This window comes from Pongo abelii, chromosome 4, assembly GCF_028885655.2.
Source record: "Pongo abelii isolate AG06213 chromosome 4, NHGRI_mPonAbe1-v2.0_pri, whole genome shotgun sequence".
Lineage (NCBI taxonomy): Eukaryota > Metazoa > Chordata > Mammalia > Primates > Hominidae > Pongo > Pongo abelii.
This window is the reverse complement of record NC_071989.2, coordinates 189,998,277-190,018,021: the sequence shown is the minus strand read 5'-3', so window position 1 is coordinate 190,018,021 and position 19,745 is coordinate 189,998,277. Positions and strand designations below refer to the sequence as shown.

The following is a 19,745-nucleotide window of genomic DNA, read 5'->3' as shown; positions in this document are numbered from 1 at the left end:
AGTCTAAACCCACAAAATAAACTTCTTATTTTAAATTATTTATAAATTGGCTGGGCACGGTGGCTCAGGCCTGTAATCCCAGCACTTTGGGAAGCCGAGGTGGGTGGATCACTTGAGGCCACCAGTTCAAGACCAGCCTGGCAAACACAGTGAAACCCTGTGTCTACTAAAAATACAAAAAATTAGTTGGGCATGCTGACACACACCTCTAATCCCAGCTACTCTGAGGCTGAGGCAGGAAAATCACTTGAACCCGGGAGGTGGAGGTCGCAGTGAGCTATTATAGATACAATTTGATTCTACTGCTTATATGTAATACTTGAGAACACGCTGGTATCTGAGTGTTTTCTGCACTTATATGGTGCAGTGAGTTTGCCACTTCATCGTAATGCAATTTCCAGTGGCTCAGTCCTTATCTGCAGCAGCACATAACCTGCACATCAGGCAAACATCCCGTATAGGAAAAATGTCTTTGCTGACAAGTCTGATGAAAGGAAAAAAGGGAGGTTATTATTATTATTATTATTATTATTTAAAAAAACAAGAAAACTAAAAGGGAATTGGTGACTGACATCTTTGGATGTTTCTCTCAGTTCCTGCTGTCAGACAATCTGAAGTACTTTTAAGCGTAGCCTGCTCACTAACTCTCAGCCTGACACCCAGCTGTGTGGCCTCCTCTCCACACTCTGCAGGGCGCTTTGGTTGGGCAACAGATTGTGAAGGTTAAAATTCAGCGTGTCTTCATCCATGAGGTCATTCCAAATGAAGATTTGGATTCCATGTCACAGTCCAAGGGCTCAGTGAGCATGCCGTCCAAGTCACTTGGGAACCTCTCCTGGTGGAGGAGGCCCATTCTGCCATAGCCACTGCAGCTGCTCACCGAGGAGTAGCCCCCCAGGGCACTCATCTGCATGGGGTGGGGCAGAGGCACTTGTAAAGGTGTCTCCTCTGGGGTCAGGTGGTTCATACCTGAGGTGTGGGTCTTGGTGTTTACCATGCGAGGCAGGGCATGCCCATCAACTGCAGGTGTCTGCTGAGGGTGTCCAGGGTGGGTATGGGAGCTGGGAGGCATCATTTTGTTGTGAGATGCCTGGCTGCCATAGGTTGCATGACCGAATTAAGGCCCATCATGATGTTCTGGCCCAGATCCTGGCTGCTGGGTGGGGCTATCCCGGGATCAGCTGGTGTCTCCTCCATTATGGAGGATTAGACCCCGGGATCAGCTGGTGTCATAACGTCATTATGGGGAGGAGAGCCAGAAGTCAACAGCTCCTCCAGGAGTCCCGCTGCACAGTTACACGGACCTATACGTCATAACGTCATAACTTGATTTGTGGTCCCGGAGTGTTTCATAGGCATCTGGGGCGAAGGGCTTATATACGACCGGCCCTACGTCTATTTTTTGTAGTTGGGGCGAATTCAGACTGGTGTTTGGTGGCACAAAGGAGTAGCATGGCGTCTGCTGCATCATGGTGCCAGGTAAGGACTGGGTCCACACAGTTAATGATGTTGGTGACCAGAGAAGGTTGAGATTATCCAAACCTTTTCCAAATTTTCAGGATTGCTTGTCTCAGACTGGGTGGAGTAGGGGGCATCTTTGCCGCAGACGGGGGGGACCCCACAGAATGCATGTCCCCATCTCCAAGATCGTCTCCTTTGGTTATAATGGGTGCAAGCCTCCTGGTAATAGTACTAGCATTCGAGCTAGTTCCAGGGCGAAATGGACTCCAGCTATCAAAGTCATCATTGCTGTGAGAGCCAGGGCTTGCGGGCCGTCTGGAAAACGGGGGTCCAGGGCTGTCCCCGGCACACCCGCCAACCCCACCTCCACCCCGGCTAGACTGCAGGGATGCTTTTTTCGTGGCATCTCGGCTTTGCTCCGAGTGCATTTGTTGCTGCTGTCCATGGATGCAGCTCTTGTCCTAAGAGATCTCCCACCCTTGCCGCCCTCTGGATCCAGCATCCACCAAGCACTTTTTCCAGTTCCTTCATTCTGCGCGCGAGTCAACTTGCTGTGCAGGGACAGATCACGGTGAAATGAATTCCTGCAGCCCGCCGAGCTGTTGCTGTCGCCTTTATCCTTGCATCAGGGCACGCTCTTGACCATCCACTCGCAGATCTGCGACAGCGCGAGCCGCTTCTCCGAGCTCTCGTCGGCCCTGGTGCTGAGGTCGGCGTGGGACAGGTTGCGCCACGCGTTGCAATGGGACGAGCTGCTCCTGCGCTGCTGCCCCGCGAGCGGCCCGGCGGAGGCGGGGTCCCGGGCGGGTGCTGCGTTAGCGCCGAGTGCAGGCCGCCCACCTCGGGCCCTGGAAGTCCCCGCACAGCCCCCGGCGTCCGCGGAAATCCTCGCTGTCCTGCAGGAGGCTCGGGTTGCTCATGAAGTCGGCGCTGACGGGCGGGGCTGGAGGTGGCCGCGTGGGACCCGCGGAACTCCCGCCCGGGCAGCGGCTGGAAATCCGGGTCCACCACCGCCCCCCGGGGCGCTTCGGCCCCGGGGTCCCCTCCCCTTCCCTCCCCTCCCCCCCTCCTTCCCTCTCCCCTCCCCTCCTTCCCTCTCCCCTCTCCTTCTTTCCCCTCCCCTCCCCCTCCTTCCCTCTCCCCTCCCCTCCCCTCCTTCCCTCTCCCCTCCCCTTCTCTCCCCTCCCCTCCCCCCTCCTTCCCTCTCCCCTCTCCTCCCCTCGCCTCTCCTCTCCCCTTCTCTCCCCTCCCCTCCCCTCCTTCCCTCTCCCCTTCCCTTCTCTCCCCTCCCCTCCCCCCCTTCCCTCTCCCCTCCCCTCCCCTCGCCTCTCCTCTCCCCTTCTCTCCCCTCCCCTCCCCTCCTTCCCTCTCCCCTCCCCTTCTCTCCCCTCCTGACCTCTCCCCTCCCCTCCCCCCCTCCTTCCCTCTCCCCTCCCCTTCTCTCCCCTCCCCTCCCCCCTCCTTCCCTCTCCCCTCCCCTCCCCTCGCCTCTCCTCTCCCCTCCTCTCCCCTCCCCTCCCCTCCTTCCCTCTCCCCTCCCCTCCCCTTCTCTCCCCTCCCCTCCTTCCCTCTCCCCTCCCCTTCTCTCCCCTCCTCACATCTCCCCTCCCCTTCCCCCCTCCTTCCCTCTCCCCTCCCCTCCCCCCTCCTTCCCTCTCCCCTCCCCTCCCCTCCTTCCCTCTCCCCTTCCCTTCTCTCCCCTCCCCTCCCCCCTCCCCTCCCCTCCTTCCCTCTCCCCTTCCCTTCTCTCCCCTCCCCTCCCCCCTCCTTCCCTCTCCCCTCCCCTCCCCTCGCCTCTCCTCTCCCCTTCTCTCCCCTCCCCTCCCCTCCTTCCCTCTCCCCTCCTCACCTCTCCCCTCCCCTCCTCCTTCCCTCTCCCCTCCCCTCCCCTCCTTCCCTCTCCCCTCCCCTCCTTCCCTCTCCCCTCCCCTCCTTCCCTCTCCCCTCCCCTCCTTCCCTCTCCCCTCCTCACCTCTCCCCTCCCCCCTCCTTCCCTCTCCCCTCCCCTCCCCTCGCCTCTCCTCTCCCCTTCTCTCCCCTCCCCTCCCCTCCTTCCCTCTCCCCTCCCCTTCTCTCCCCTCCTGACCTCTCCCCTCCCCTCCCTTCCCCGCCTCCCCTTCTCTCCCCTCCCCTCCCCTCCCCACTCCTCTCCTCCCCTCTCTTCCCCCAGCCGCTGGGGAGCCGAGAATCGGAAGAGCAAAGCACCGGGCGGAGCGGGAGGGGGCGAAGAGCCGGCGGACATTCCTGGGACGAGGTCGGTTCCGCGGGGGACGGAAAGAAACTGGGAGCCAGGCGGGGTCGGTGGAAGCGCGATCCCAGAACTGAGCCCGGCTGGGCCGTGCACGGCGAGGCTGCTTGGGGTCCGCAGCGCGGACTGGACGGCGGGCCTGAGCCCCGGGCAGGGGTGGATCCGGGCAGAGCCGGCGCCGCGCTCCCGCAGACAGGGCCGTGGACGGAAGGACGGACGGACCCCGCGGGCCGTGGCTCTCCCCGGAGGCGCGCCCTCTGCGCTGCTGCCTGTGGAGTGCCGCGCCGGGGCTGCAGGACTACGGCCGCCCGACTGACGGGGTCGGCCATGGTTTATTTTTAAAAAATTCTTATTTATTTATTTTTTATTTTTTGAGGCGGAGTCTCGGTCTGTCCCCCAGGTTGGAGTGCAGTGGTGCGATCTTGGCTCACTGCAAGCTCCGCCTCCCGGGTTCACGCCATTCTCCTGCCTCAGCCTCCCGAGTAGCTGGGACTACAGGTGCCCGCCACCACGCCCGGCTAATTTTTTGTATTTTTAGTAGAGACGGGGTTTCACCGTGTTAGCCAGGATGGTCTCGATCTCCTGACCTCGTGATCCGCCCGCCTCGGCCTCCCAAAGTGCTGGGATTACAGGCGTGAGCCACCGCGCTTGGCCGGCCCTGGTTTATTTATTTTTAGCTTTCTTTAAAGTGAGAGTGTGGAAGGCTTCCCCAGCACTCACGCCGGCTCCCCAAAGAGGGCCGATGTGGGTGACTTTGAGTGACTCCCCCAAAGCAGATCCCGAGGCCTGCGCTTCGCGAATCTTCTCCGCCAGGGAGGTGGTGGAGCGGTTTCCCAGCTGGGTCCTCTGGCCCAGCGAATCGAACTGCAAGGCGGTGGTTCTGCGATGCCCTGTGGATTCGCCCCAATGCCTTGTTGCCCCGGGGACCCTAGCGATGTTGTACAAAGAAGGGCAATTTGTAAGTAGGACGTCATGAGAAGGACAGCAGGACCGAGCGGTCTTAGGCGCTAGATTGAGGCTCCAGTGTCTTCGGAGGGGTGGGCTCGAATCCCACTGCTGCCAGCATTTTGTCCCTCCATGGGTTACAAAGGGAGGATTCATTGGAACTCGCCTTGGGCCCCTCGCTTGCTCGGGATCTGGATTCCATTTGGCAGAGCGCAGCCGTCCAGCGGACGGGCTTCGGCGAAGTACGTCGGCGCCGCTGTCCTCAGCAAGTGAGGTGGGTTCAGTTCTTCCCAGGTGCCTCAACCGTTGAGGAAAGGCAACGTTATAAATACCCTTGATGGCCTTTTCTCCGTAACCAGGTGGAGATAGTGGTGGGGTGTTCCAGGCTAGTTTTCTGTGTAATAAATTTGAAGTAATGAGATGAAAAACATAAGATTCTGTTTCCGCCCGGTTTCGAACCGGGGACCTTTCGCGTGTTAGGCGAACGTGATAACCACTACACTACGGAAACCTACATGAGCTTCCTGGCCCATAACAATGAGCCACCACACAAGGCCGCATTTTATTTCTCATGGTAACTCTGAGCTTCCTCCATGCGTCCCTTCCAGCTTGGCTAATAATGGGCATGAGCACACAAGAAAAGGACCTGTCAGCACTTGGAAGGCTGAGACGGATGGACGGCTGGAGCCCAGGAGGTCGAGGCTGCACTGAGCTATGATTGCGCCGCTGCACTCCAGCCTGGGAGACAGAGCAAGACTCAGTCTCGAAAGAGAGAAAAGAAAGAAAAAGGGAGAGAGAGAAAGAGAAACAAGAAAAGGAAGTTTTCATGCCCGATGTGGTGGCAGAAGTGGGCATGGGAGTCCTGAGAGAAGGTGTGGTGGCGACCTCAGAGAGACGTGAGGCAGTCGAGCTGTCGGGTTCACAGTGGGCTTGGGGGTTGGGCAGCAGGGGCGCGCTGGCAGCGTTTTCTAAGAGAAGAGACTTTCAGAAGAAGCTGCTTGGGGAATATGAGGCCATGCCTTCGTGAGTGCAGCTGGAGCCTGTGGGTCTGGAGAAATTGGAGTGGAATGAAAGAGGAAGTAGCCTACAACACCATTTTTATTGTTGCATTGTTTGGTAGAGCTCCAGATTATCGAAGCAGCCGCTGCTGTTGGACATTTAGGTTATTTTCCTCCCATCAACCATGTGAAAGCGTTATGAGGCTACCTCCTTGGCAGCATTTGGTACTTTTCACTCATGACGATGATTATTGTTTAACTTCTAGCCATTCTTCTGGGTATGTAGTATTTCCTCATGGTTTAAGTTTGCATTTAGCTGATGAGGAAAGACGATAAGCACTTTTTCACGTGTGTGACTCATTTTTTAAATCTTCCATTGTGAGGTGTCTCTTAAATATCTCTTCCATTAAAAACAAAGATACAAAAAACAAAGAACCAAAAACTCCCCAAAAACCAAAAACAAGGAACTGCCCTCGCGTGCCAATTTAGAATCTGGCATCTAAAAAAAAAAAAAAAAACAAAGAAAGAAAGGAAGAAAAAAAAAAACAAAACACGCCAGGCACGGTAGCTCCCACCTGTAATCCCAGCACAGTGGAAGGCGGAGGTGGGTACATTGCTTGAGCTCAGGAGTTCGAGACCAGCCTGGGCAATGTGGCAAAACCCCAGCTCTATTTATTTAAAAAAAAAAAGAAAAAGGAAAACATAAAACCTAAAGCAAACCAATTTTTCATTTTGAAACAATGATAGTTTCACAGAAAGTGGCAAAGAAAAGTAAAGGGAGGGCTCAGGCACTGGTCTTTCCCAGTGATGACATCTTACGTAATTGTAGCACGGTAATAAAACCAGGAAAACGGCATTGGTACAATCCGCAGAGCTTACTGGGACCCCTCCAGTTATACATGGATTTGTGTGTGTGTGTGTGTGTGTGTGTCTCTCTACATAGCAATTTTATCACATGTGTAGCTCCCTGTGACTATCACCACAATCAAGATACAGAACTGTTCCATTATCACAGCCAGCACTACACTCTTAGAGCCACACACACCCCTACAACTTCCCTTGTCCTCCAGTTCCTAACTCCTGACAACCACGAATCTGTTCAATGTTTCTAAAAATTTATTATGTCGAGAATGTTATACAAATGTAACAATAGAGCACGTGGCCTGTAGCAACTGGCTTTTTTCATTTAGCATAATTCCCTTGAGATCCACTCTAATTGTATCAATACAGTAATTCATTTATTTTTATTGATGATTAGCATTTCAAGCTATAAATATTCCACAGTTTGTTTAATCATCCACCAGTTGAAAGTTTGCACTGTTTTCAGTTTGGCTGTTGTATTGCTTTTCTCTGGGATAAATGGTTGAATGCAATTGCTAGGTCATATGCTCAGTGCATTTTTAGTTTCTGAAGAAATGACCAATCTATTTTCAGAGTGGCTGTATCTTTTCATATTTCCACGAGCCTTCTATGAGATTTGGTTTCTCTGCACTCTTGCTGGCATTGATGGTATCTCATTTTTTTGAGACACCGGCAGGGCGCAGTAGAGGTGGGGAGTACGTTGACTGCCTGGGCCGGGGTAAGGGGAGGGTCTCGCTGTGCTTCCCAGGCTGCTCTTGAACTCCCGGGCTCAAGTGATCCTCCCGCCTCAGCTTCCGGGATGGCTGGGATCACAGCTTTCACAACTACGCCTGGCTGCTTTTTAATTTTAGCTGTTCCAACAGGTATATAGTGATAGCTCCCTTTCGTCTTAATTTGCATTTCCTGAATGGCTAGTGCTGTTGGACACCTTATGTACTTCTTTGGTACCTTCATTTCCCTTTCTATATAATGTCTCTTCCTATTTTTGCCCATTTTCTAAATGGGTTTTTTTCTCTTTTTAGAAATTGTAATAAAATATGCACAACATAAAATTGCCATTTCAACTGTTTGAAATGTACGTGTCAATAGCATTAAGTACATTCACATTCTTATGTAATCATCACCACTAGCCTCAATGTTTTAATCATCCCATATAGAAACAGTATAGTAATTAAACAACAACTCCCTGTTCCTTCCTCACGCAGCTCCAGTAACTCCCGCTCTTCTGTCCCTATGAATCTGACCATACTATTCCTCATAAGTGGAATCACCCGATATTTGCTGTTTTGTGTCTGGCTTACTTCAGTCTGCGTAAGATTAAAGGTTCATCCATATTGTAGCATATGTCCGGACTTCATTCCTTTTTAAGGCTGAATAATAGCCCATCGTGTGTATACACTACATTTTCTTTATCCACTCAATTATTCGATGGACATTTTGGTTGTTTTCACCTTTTGGCTGTTGTGAATAATGCTGCTATGAACACTGCTGTACAAATATCTTTTCCACTCCCTGCTTTTAATTATTTTGTGTTTATACCCAGAAGTAGAATTTCTGGATCATATGGTAATTCTGTTTAAAGTTTTGAGGGCCCGTAAAACTATTTTCTACAGTGGCTGTATCATTTTACAATCCTGTCATTAACTCACAAGGGTTCCAATTTGTCCACATTCTCACCAACATTTGGTTATTTTCTGTTTTTCTGAAAATAGCCCTGTTAATGACTGTGAGGTAGTATCTTCTTGTGGTTTTGATTTGCATTTCCCTGACGATGAATGATGTTGAGCAGCTTTTCATGTGCTTATCCCCATTTCTATATCTTCTTTGAAGAACTGTCTATTCTAGTCTTTTGTCCTTTATTTTATAGTTTGTTTGTTTGTTTTGAGATGGAGTCTCGCTTTGTGACCCAGGCTGGAGTTCAGTGGTGCAATATCGGGTCATTGCAGCCTCTGCCTCCCGGGTTGAAGCAATTCTCCTGCCTCGGCCTCCCAGGTAGCTGGGACTACAGGCACGTGCCACCATGCCCAGCTAATTTTTGTACTTTTAGTAGAGACGGGGTTTCACCATATTGGCCAGCCTGGTCTCGAACTCCTGGCCTCAAGTGATCCACCCGCTTTGGCCTCCCAAAGTGCTGGGATTACAGGCATCAGCCACCGTGCACCCAGCCTTTCCCTTTATTTTAATTGGGTTGTTTATTTTTTGTTGTTGAGTTGTAGGAGTTTTCCACATATTCTAGATATTCATCAGTTATCAGTCACGTAATTTGCTAACAGTTTCTTCCATTATGTGGGTTGCCTTTTTGCTCCGTTGATCGTATGCTTTGATGTAACAGTTGGTTGAATTTTTTTTTTTTTTTTTTTTTCGGGATGAAGTCTCAAAGTGCTGGGATGACAGCCGTGAGCCACCGCGCCTGGGCTGTTGAATGTTTAGTCATGAGAGGGTGTTGAATTTTGTCCAATACTTTTTCTGGGTCAATTGCATTGATCGTGTTGTTTCCTTCTTTCAGTCTTTTAATATATAGGATTTTTTCTCAGTGCTGAGTTTTGATTATTCTTTGTATAGCCCAGCTACAAGTCCTTTGTCAAATATGTCCTTTGCAACTATTTTCTTTTCAAGTAGTTTTTGTTTTGTGTTGTTTTTGTGTTTTGAGACATAGTCTCGCTCCATTGCCCAGGCTGGAGTGCAGTGGTGCCATCTCAGCTCACTGCAACCTCCACCACCCGCATTCAAGCAATTCTCCTGCCTCAGCCTCCCAAATAGCTGGGATTACAAGCCTGCACCACCGTACCCGGCTAATTTTTGCATATTTAATAGAGACCGGGTTCCCCATGTTGGTCAGGCTGGTCCGAAACTCCTGACCTCAAGGGATCTGCCCACCTCAGCCTCTCAAAATGCTGGGATCCAAGCGTCAGCCACACACCATGCTTCAAGTAGTTTTTGATAAAAGTGCAAAAGCAAAATCCAACTGAGAAAGGATCGTGTTTCCAACAAACAGGGCTGGAGCAGCCATAGGCCAAACTAATGAACCTTAGCCAAGCCTCACAGCTGAGACAAAAATGAACTCAAAGGAGATCGTGGGCTTTAATGTCAGATTTAAAACTATAGAACTTCAAAAAGACACAGGAGAAAATCTAGACCTAGAGCTGGGTGAAGAGTTCTTTGACTTGACACCAAACAGGAAAAAAAAAAAAAAAATGGTGAGTTGGACTTCAACAGAAACAAACACTTCTCTGTGAAGACTCTGTCAGGATTAGAAAGTGTTTTTGAAGTAAAACAAAAGATCTGGAGAATCATGGGTACTTTTGCAAAAACAATGCTCTTTAGCCGTACACGTGAAGATCCTGGTGTCAGAGCTTAACCAATCTCTACTCAGGAACACATTTCACAGCAAAATAATAATAATAATAATGGAATGGATGTACAGGGTTTCTCTCCACTTTTTTTTTTTTTTTTTTTTGAGACAGGGTCTCGCTCTGTTGCCCAGTCTGGAGTGCAGTGGCGTGATCTCGGCTCACTGCAAGCCCTGCCTCCCGGGTTCACGCCATTCTCCTGCCTCAGCCTCCCAAGTAGCTGGGACTGCAGGCACCCGCCACCGCGCCTGGCTAATTTTTTTTGTTTTTAGTAGAGATGGGGTTTCACCGTGTTGGCCAGGATGGTCTGGATCTCCTGACCTCGTGATCTGCCCGCCTCGGCCTCCCAAAGTGCTGGGATTACAGGCGTGAGTCACCGCGCTTGGCCAGCCCTGGTTTATTTATTTTTATCTTTCTTTAAACTGAGAGTGTGGAAGGCTTCCCCAGCACTCACGCCGGCTCCCCAAAGAGGGCTGATGTGGGTGACTTTCTGAGTGACCCCCCAAAGCAAATCCCGAGGCCTGCACTTCGTGAATCTTCTCCACTAGGGCGCTGGTGGAGCGGTTTCCCAGCCAGTGCCTCTGGCCCAGCGAATCCTGCTGGAAGGCGGTGGTTCTGCGATGCCCTGTGGATTCGCCCCAATGCCTTGTTGGCCCGGGGACCCTAGCGATGTTGTATAAAGAAAGGAAATAATTAAGTATAGGACCAGGAGAAAGATAGCAGGGCCGGGCGGTCTAAGGCTCTGGATTAAGGCGCCGGTGTCTTCGGAGGCGTGGGTTCGAGTTCCACCTCTGCCAGCTTGTTGTGATTTCTCCATTTTGTCCCCCCATGGGTTGCAAAAGGAGGATTCATTGGAACTCGCCTTGGGCCCCACACTTGCTCGGGATCTGGATTCCATTTGGCAGAGCGCAGCCGTCCAGTGGATGGGCTTCGGGCGAAGTTCGTAGGCGCCGCTGTCCACAGCAAGTGAGGTGGGTTCAGTTCTTCTCAGGTGCCTCAACCGTTGAGGAAAGGCAACGTTATAAATACCTTTGATGGCCTTTTCTCCGTAAGCAGGTGGAGATAGTGGTGGGGTGTTCCAGGCTAGTTTTCTGTGTAATAAATTTGAAGTAATGAGATGAAAAACATAAGATTCTGTTTCCGCCCGGTTTCGAACCGGGGACCTTTCGCGTGTTAGGCGAACGTGATAACCACTACACTACGGAAACCTACGTGAGCTTCCTGGCCCATCACAATGAGCCACCACACAAGGCCGCATTTTATTTCTCATGGTAACTCTGAGCTTCCTCCATGCGTCCCTTCCAGCTTGGCTAATGGGCATGAGCACACGAGAAAAGGACCTGTCAGCACTTGGAAGGCTGAGACGGATGGACGGCTGGAGCCCAGGAGGTCGAGGCTGCACTGAGCTATGATTGCGCCGCTGCACTCCAGCCTGGGAGACAGAGCAAGACTCAGTCTCGAAAGAGAGAAAAGAAAGAAAAAGGGAGAGAGAGAAAGAAACAAGAAAAGGAAGTTTTCATGCCCGATGTGGTGGCGGAAGTGGGCATGGGAGTCCTGAGAGAAGGTGTGGTGGCGACCTCAGAGAGACGTGAGGCAGTCGAGCTGTCGGGTTCACAGTGGGCTTGGGGGTTGGGCAGCAGGGGCGCGCTGGCAGCGTTTTCTAAGAGAAGAGACTTTCAGAAGAAGCTGCTTGGGGAATATGAGGCCATGCCTTCGTGAGTGGAACTGGAGCCTGTGGGCCTGGAGAAATTGGAGTGGAATGAAAGAGGAAGTAGCCTACAACACCATTTTTATTGTTGCATTGTTTGGTAGAGCTCCAGATTATCGAAGCAGCCACTGCTGTTGGACATTTAGGTTATTTTCCTCCCATCAACCATGTGAAAGCGTTATGAGGCTACCTCCTTGGCAGCATTTGGTACTTTTCACTCATGACGATGATTATTGTTTAACTTCTAGCCATTCTTCTGGGTATGTAGTATTTCCTCATGGTTTAAGTTTGCATTTAGCTGATGAGGAAAGACGATAAGCACTTTTTCACGTGTATGACTCATTTTTTAAATCTTCCATTGTGAGGTGTCTCTTAAATATCTCTTCCATTCAAAACAAAGAAACAAAAAACAAAGAACCAAGAACAATCCCCAGAAACAAAAAACAGAGGAACTGGCCTCGCGTGGTGGCTCACACCCGTAATCACAGCACTTTAGGAGGCCGAGGCAGATGGGTTATTTGAGCCGATGAGTTCAAGGCGAGTCTGGGCAACATATTGGGACACCATCTCTACAGAAAATCCCAAAATTACCCAGGAGTGGTGGCGCACACCTGCAGTTTCTGTAGTTACTCGGGAGGCTAAGGTGGGAGTATGGGTTGAGCCTGGGAGTTTGAGGCTGGAGTAAGCAGAGATGTCAGTGGCAGCAGCTAGGATAACAGAGCAAGACCCTGTTCCAAACACACACACACACACACACACACACACAGACACACACACACCCCAAACATGTGTCCATACATGGTCTTTCGTCTGTGCACATGCACCCTTGATGGCCCTGTGTGTCCACTTTTCCTCCTCTTATAAGGACACCTGTCAGATTGGATTGGGGTCCACCCTAGTGACCTCATTTTAGTGTGACCACCTCTTTAAAAGCCCTATGTCCAATGCAGTCACATTCTGAGGGACAGAGGGTTGGAGTGCTAAGATGGATTTTGAGGGAAACATAATTCCACCATAGTAAGATCTTTCAGGCCTGAGATCTCCAGGTGAACAGAACGGCTGGGTCCAAACTGCAAAGGGAGGCTCTGGGGGGTTTCAAAAGTGTCACCTTTAGGCTAGAGGTGTGAGGAAGTGATCTTCTGGGGCTGCTTGGCTGGTTGTTCCAATGCGTCCAGGAGGAGAAACCGGGTTGGCGCTGCCTTTGCCGCTTTGGAAAGCCATTTGGATTCATTTCCAGTGTTACACATTTCTGGAAGTGATGCATACCCAGGCCCTGGGCACAGTTTGGGGACCCACTGTGTGACCACAGGCCAGCCACTCCCATCTCTGAGCCTGTTTTCACATCAGCAAGATGAGAGGGTGAATGAGATGATCACTAAGGTTCCTGCTGGCTCTAAACTCTCAGCTTTCCTGTCACTGAGTTTCATCCTGTTTCTAAGATTTCTGCTGAATATCCTGCCCTTCAGCAGAGTGAGTGAAGGCGAAGATAAACAGCCAGTTTTCTGGGATATCCTTCATACAGATGGAGAAGGTGGCCCATGTGACAGAGGTGGGGCACTCACCACCAAACGCCTCCCAGCATCCTCCCGGCATGGCTCTTCTTCCTATCTCTTTGACCCCCTAGAGCCTTGGGCCTGGGCCACAGTGGGAGCTCACAGCTGTCTGTCATCAGAGTCGTTCCACCGCTGGCTCAGCTGCTCTGGGCTGGGGCAAAGCTGGCCACTGTCTCAGAAGGACCCGCATGGTGTCCCAGACGACAGGGAGGGCCTTGGGTAGACTGGGCCCTGTTTACTCCCCTCAGGACAGAGTCTGGGTAAGTTGCCAGAAAAGCCATTGTCATCATTTGAGCTGGCCCTCAAAGACAGGAGCTTAAGGAGCAAAAGTGCAGATTGGTATAAACTGTCCCAGTGTCCTGGAGGGAGCCTCTGAGGTCACTTGGACAAATGCCCACAGTGTCTTCTGGGGAAACCAGGAGTTGAAGGCTGTGCTGCCTGTGGGCCTCCCCCTCTGCTCTAGTCTCTGTGGGGAGGAGGGGGTGAGGAGGTTCCTAATCTAGGTCCTATCTGGAACCTCTTTCGTCCTGATCACCTGACTCTAGGTCCTGAGTTTAAGACACGGGTTTTCCCCTCTCAGCAGGGGCTAACTGGACTCCTGCATTCATTTCCGCTCAGGATTGGTCTGCACAAGGCCCTTCTTTAGCCTTTAAACTTATCCATGCCTTTAGGCTCATTTATCTGTTCCCTGCTATGCGCACACTCAGTCATCCCCACCCCCATGTCTGCTGTGTGAGTAGGGCTGTGCTTGCCAGGGCACCTGGGTCTGTGAGGCTGTGGGCACCTCTAGATCATCAATCTCGGCCTCATCTCCTTTTTCCCCACTGGAATCTCTCGGCTTATCCACATGGCTGCCCATCCCCATTGAGGATGCTCGTCCTGGCCCCACCCCCAATGACGATGCTCATCCTGGCCCCACCCCCAATGACGATACTCGTCCTGGCCCCACCCCCAATGACGATACTCGTCCTGGCCCCACCCTCAATGACGATGCTCGCCCTGGCCCCACCCCCAATGACGATGCACGACCTGGCCCCACCCCTGAGGGTTTCTTCGGGACATCCTAGGTGTGATCTCACTGGGTCTGGGCTGCCCCCTCCTCACTGCCTCCTAGGAAGCCCCAGCCCCCGCTCACTTTTCAGTCATCAGGCGCTGGCTGCGTCTCCCACACATTCGGAACCAGCCTCTCCCTTCACCCGCCTGGGGCCCTTCACCTTCTGAAACAGCCTCCCCGGCCCTGCACCTAGTGTGGGTTCGGGAAAAGCCCCTGTATCCTTCTGAGCTCAGGGCCTGCCACAGGCCAAAGCCTTGGCCACCCCGACGCTGCCCCCTGCTCCCTGCAGTTCTGTGCTGGAGGGGCTGTGAGCGTGCGCTACCATGGCCAGGGTGCCATCATTTCACTCTGCCATGTGTGGAGGGTGGGGTGTCATCCTCAGGTGTCAGCTCAGGACCACACAGGCCCTGAGACAGGGATGATGGGAGCATGGTTGCCTGCTCCAGAGAGGTCCAGACCTGCCTGCCTGGGTCACCCTCATGCAGGTCCCAGTCTGTCAGTGACCACAGTGGGTCTTCGGGAGACAGGCAGACCTCTCACACCCCTGAAAGTTGGGCCTGGGTGTGGCTGTGGGTTAGAGAGGAGGGCCTCGCCCACAGGGACCTCAGGCCGTGGGCACGTCCCCGCTGCATCCCCTGCCCTGCAGCACCCCCAGCTCTGGGTGTGGCTTTTGAGGTCCCCACAATCACACCCATCCTCTGTGTGAAGCTGTTTCCCACCACCCTCCCACAAGCCCCTTCCCTGCACCTCCCCCAACGCCGTCCTCAGCGGGGCCTCTGCTGATCTTCTCCGCAGTCAGTAGGAGCTCCCACGGGGTCCTCCTGGGCCGACCTGTGCTGCCGCCACGCACCTCACTCTCTTTACTGTCGCCAGCCCCCTGCAGTCCATGCTGTTATTATCCCCATGTGACAGATGAGGACACCGAGATACGGAGAGGCTGGCAGCCTTGCCAAGGGCAGCAGGAGGGAGGCTGGAATAGTCTGGACCCCACTCCGCTCTCTTTTTCACCTGCACTAGATCTGTCTGTATGGCGACATCCCTGGCTATTTCAGCCCAATACGATGGCACAGGTCACTTAAATAAAAAAGAAAACAAACCAATAAACAAACATAAGCACCTGCACCTGCCCTATGCAGTCTGCGTTCTCCTCTGGTTGGGATCGTGGCTCTCTGCTGCCCTCCTGTGGCCGTTGGTTTTGCTGGGTGGGGACGGGTGCTGGCCTCATTCACAACAGCAGATACTCATTCCTCCAGGGTCAGGCTATGGGGCTCAACGGGATCAGGACAGATCTGGGCCCCGTGGTTATGGAGATGCCAGCTTAGCTTTCATACATGACACAAACACATACATAGTCTTTCCAAATGGAGGTGTAGAGCAATTTTTAAATTTAAAATTCATATTTTATTTTTAATTGTTCTAGAGATGGGGTTTTGCTATGTTGCCCAGGCTGGGTCTCAAAGTCCTGGGCTCAAGTGATCTTCCTGCCTTGACCTTCCAAAGTGCTGGGATTACAGACATGAGAAACCCTGTCCAGCGGAAATGGAACATTTCTAATCTGTAGAGATAGGATCTCTCTGAGTTGCCCTGGCTGGGGTGCAGTGACACTGCAGCGTCAGACTCCCAGGCTCAACTGATCCTCCCGCCTTGGCCTCCCCATTATCAGCTGGGATTATAGGAATGAGCCACCACGCCTGGCTTCAAACAATTTTTCATATTCACACACACACAAAACATTGACCTAACTGATTGCAATGAAGATTTGTCACATCTATGCCCCAAAATCACCCAATAAAATGAACGGACAACTTGATGGGAAAGGATTTGGTAAGGTAGTTGGCAAAAAAAAAAAAAAACTGGCCTTGAGCATTTTAAACTATTAATTATAAAAAATGTCAGGCATACACAAAAGTGAAGCAAGTAACAAAAACTCCCAAGTCCCCCAGTAAGATTCTTGCTTCTTTTACTCTCCTGTGCTTTCACGTGTGTTTTCTTTTTTATTTTTTGTTTATTTATTTATTTACTTATTTATTTTCGAGACAGGCTTCTGCTCTGTGGACTAGGCTGGAGTGCAGTGGCGTGACCATGGGTCATTGCAGCCTCAGCCACCTAAGCTCAAGCAATCCTTCCACCTCAGCCTCCCAAGGAACTCGGCCTCCCAAGTAACCATGCCCGGCTGATTTTCGTATTTTTTGTAGAGATGGAGTTTCACCATGTTGCCCAGGTTGGTCTCCAACTGCTGAGCTCAAGCGATGCTCCGACCTTGGCCTTGGCCTCCCAAAGTGCTGGGATTACAGATGTGAGCCACCGCACCTGCCCCTCACACGTATTTCCTCTCTATATTATTTTCTATTACAGATGTGAGCCACCGCACTGCCCCTCACACGTATTTCCTCTCTATTTTATTTTCTACTACAGATGTGAGCCACCGCACCTGCCCCTCACACGTATTTCCTCTCTATTTTATTTTCTATTACAGATGTGAGCCACAGCACCTGCCTCTCACACGTATTTCCTCTCTATATTATTTTCTATTACAGATTTGAGCCACCGCACCTGCCCCTCACAAGTATTTCCTCTCTATATTATTTTCTACTACAGATGTGAGCCACCGCATCTGCCCCCTCACACGTATTTCCTCTCTATATTATTTTCTATTACAGGTGTGAGCCACCGCACCTGCCCCTCACAAGTATTTCCTCTCTCTATTATTTTCTACTACAGATGTGAGCCACCGCACCTGCCTCTCACACGTATTTCCTCTCTATATTATTTTCTATTACAGATGTGAGCCACTGCACCTGCCCCTCACACGTATTTCCTCTCTATATTATTTTCTACTACAGATGTGAGCCACCGCATCTGCCCCCTCACACGTATTTCCTCTCTATTTTATTTTCTATTACAGATGTGAGCCACCGCACCTGCCCCTCACACGTATTTCCTCTCTATATTATTTTCTATTACAGATTTGAGCCACCGCACCTGCCCCTCACACGTATTTCCTCTCTATATTGTTTTCTATTACAGATGTGAGCCACCGCACCTGCCCCTCACACGTATTTCCTCTCTATATTATTTTCTATTACAGATGTGAGCCACCGCACCTGCCCCTCACAAGTATTTCCTCTCTATATTATTTTCTATTACAGATGTGAGCCACCGCACCTGCCCCTCACAAGTATTTCCTCTCTATATTATTTTCTATTACAGATGTGAGCCACCGCACCTGCCCCTCACACGTATTTCCTCTCTATTTTATTTTCTATTTCAGATGTAAGCCACCGCACCTGCCTCTCACACGTATTTCCTCTCTATATTATTTTCTACTACAGATGTGAGCCACCGCATCTGCCCCTCACACGTATTTCCTCTCTATATTATTTTCTATTACAGATGTGAGCCACCGCACCTGCCCCTCACACGTATTTCCTCTCTATATTATTTTCTATTACAGATTTGAGCCACCGCACCTGCCCCTCACAGTATTTCCTCTCTATTTTATTTTCTATTACAGATGTCAGCCACCGCACCTGCCTCTCACACGTATTTCCTCTCTATATTATTTTCTATTACAGATGTGAGCCACCGCACCTGCCCCTCACACGTATTTCCTCTCTATATTATTTTCTATTACAGATTTGAGCCACCGCACCTGCCCCTCACAAGTGTTTCCTCTCTATATTATTTTCTATTACAGGTGTGAGCCACCGCACCTGCCCCTCACACGTATTTCCTCTCTATATTATTTTCTATTACAGGTGTGAGCCACCGCAGCTGCCCCCTCACACGTATTTCCTCTCTATATTATTTTCTATTACAGATTTGAGCCACTGCACCTGCCCCCTGACACGTGTTTCCTCTCTATATTATTTTCTATTACAGGTGTGAGCCACCGCACCTGCCCCCTCACACGTATTTCCTCTCTATATTATTTTCTATTACAGGTGTGAGCCACCGCACCTGCCCCCTGACATGTATTTCCTCTCTATATTATTTTCTATTACAGATGTGAGCCACCGCACCTGCCCCTCACACGTGTTTCCTCTCTATTTTATTTTCTATTACAGATGTGAGCCACCGCACCTGCCCCTCACAAGTATTTCCTCTCTATATTATTTTCTATTACAGATGTGAGCCACCGCACCTGCCCCTCACACGTATTTCCTCTCTCTATTATTTTCTACTACAGATGTGAGCCACAGCATCTGCCCCCTCACACGTATTTCCTCTCTATATTATTTTCTATTACAGATTTGAGCCACCGCACCTGCCCCTCACAAGTATTTCCTCTCTATATTATTTTCTATTACAGATGTGAGCCACCGCACCTGCCCCTCACACGTATTTCCTCTCTATATTATTTTCTATTACAGGTGTGAGCCACCGCAGCTGCCCCCTCACACGTATTTCCTCTCTATATTATTTTCTATTACAGGTGTGAGCCACCGCAGCTGCCCCCTGACACGTGTTTCCTCTCTATATTATTTTCTATTACAGATGTGAGCCACCGCACCTGCCCCCTGACATGTGTTTCCTCTCTATATTATTTTCTATTACAGATGTGAGCCACCGCACCTGCCCCTCACACGTATTTCCTCTCTATATTATTTTCTATTACAGGTGTGAGCCACCGCAGCTGCCCCCTCACACGTATTTCCTCTCTATATTATTTTCTACTACAGATGTGAGCCACCGCAGCTGCCCCCTGACACGTGTTTCCTCTCTATATTATTTTCTATTACAGATGTGAGCCACCGCACCTGCCCCCTGACATGTGTTTCCTCTCTATATTATTTTCTATTACAGATGTGAGCCACCGCATCTGCCCCCTGACACGTGTTTCCTCTCTATATTATTTTCTATTACAGATTTGAGCCACCGCACCTGCCCCTCACAAGTATTTCCTCTCTATATTATTTTCTATTACAGATGTGAGCCACCGCAGCTGCCCCCTCACACGTGTTTCCTCTCTATATTATTTTCTGTTACAGATGTGAGCCACCGCACCTGCCCCCTGACATGTATTTCCTCTCTATATTATTTTCTATTACAGATGTGAGCCACCGCAGCTGCCCCCTCACACATATTTCCTCTCTATATTATTTTCTACTACAGATGTGAGCCACCGCAGCTGCCCCCTCACACATATTTCCTCTCTATATTATTTTCTATTACAGGTGTGAGCCACCGCAGCTGCCCCCTCACACGTATTTCCTCTCTATATTATTTTCTATTACAGGTGTGAGCCACCGCACCTGCCCCCTCACACGTATTTCCTCTCCATATTATTTTCTTTTACAGATGTCAGCCACCGCATCTGCCCCCTCACACGTATTTCCTCTCTATATTATTTTCTTACAAATCTCTAACAGTTGCACATCTCTAAGTTTGCAGTTGCTCACGCTGAGACTAGTTATGCAACTCTTGTTTCATAAGGAGCATTGATTAGTGAACTGAATTGTGTGCCTGGACATGAGAGGACCCTGTGGAACCTTTTTGTGACATAGAACTTACCACATTTCTGGGTGCTAGTGGTGTTCAGTAGATAATTTTCAATGGAATTCCCT

At 50.6% G+C, this 19,745-nt stretch overlaps 2 non-coding genes and 1 pseudogene across 2 annotated transcripts; all 3 read right to left on the bottom strand.

Annotated features, from left to right (window-relative positions):
• Positions 1-647: 647 nt before the first annotated feature.
• LOC100438473 (forkhead box protein O1-like) lies at positions 648-6,509 on the bottom strand (annotated as a pseudogene).
• Positions 5,093-5,165, bottom strand: TRNAV-AAC (transfer RNA valine (anticodon AAC)). Its single transcript has one exon. It is a non-coding gene; the product is annotated as a tRNA-Val (tRNA).
• Positions 6,510-10,998: 4,489 nt separating the features above from the next.
• On the bottom strand, positions 10,999-11,071 carry TRNAV-AAC (transfer RNA valine (anticodon AAC)). The gene has a single exon. It is a non-coding gene; the product is annotated as a tRNA-Val (tRNA).
• Positions 11,072-19,745: the final 8,674 nt, after the last annotated feature.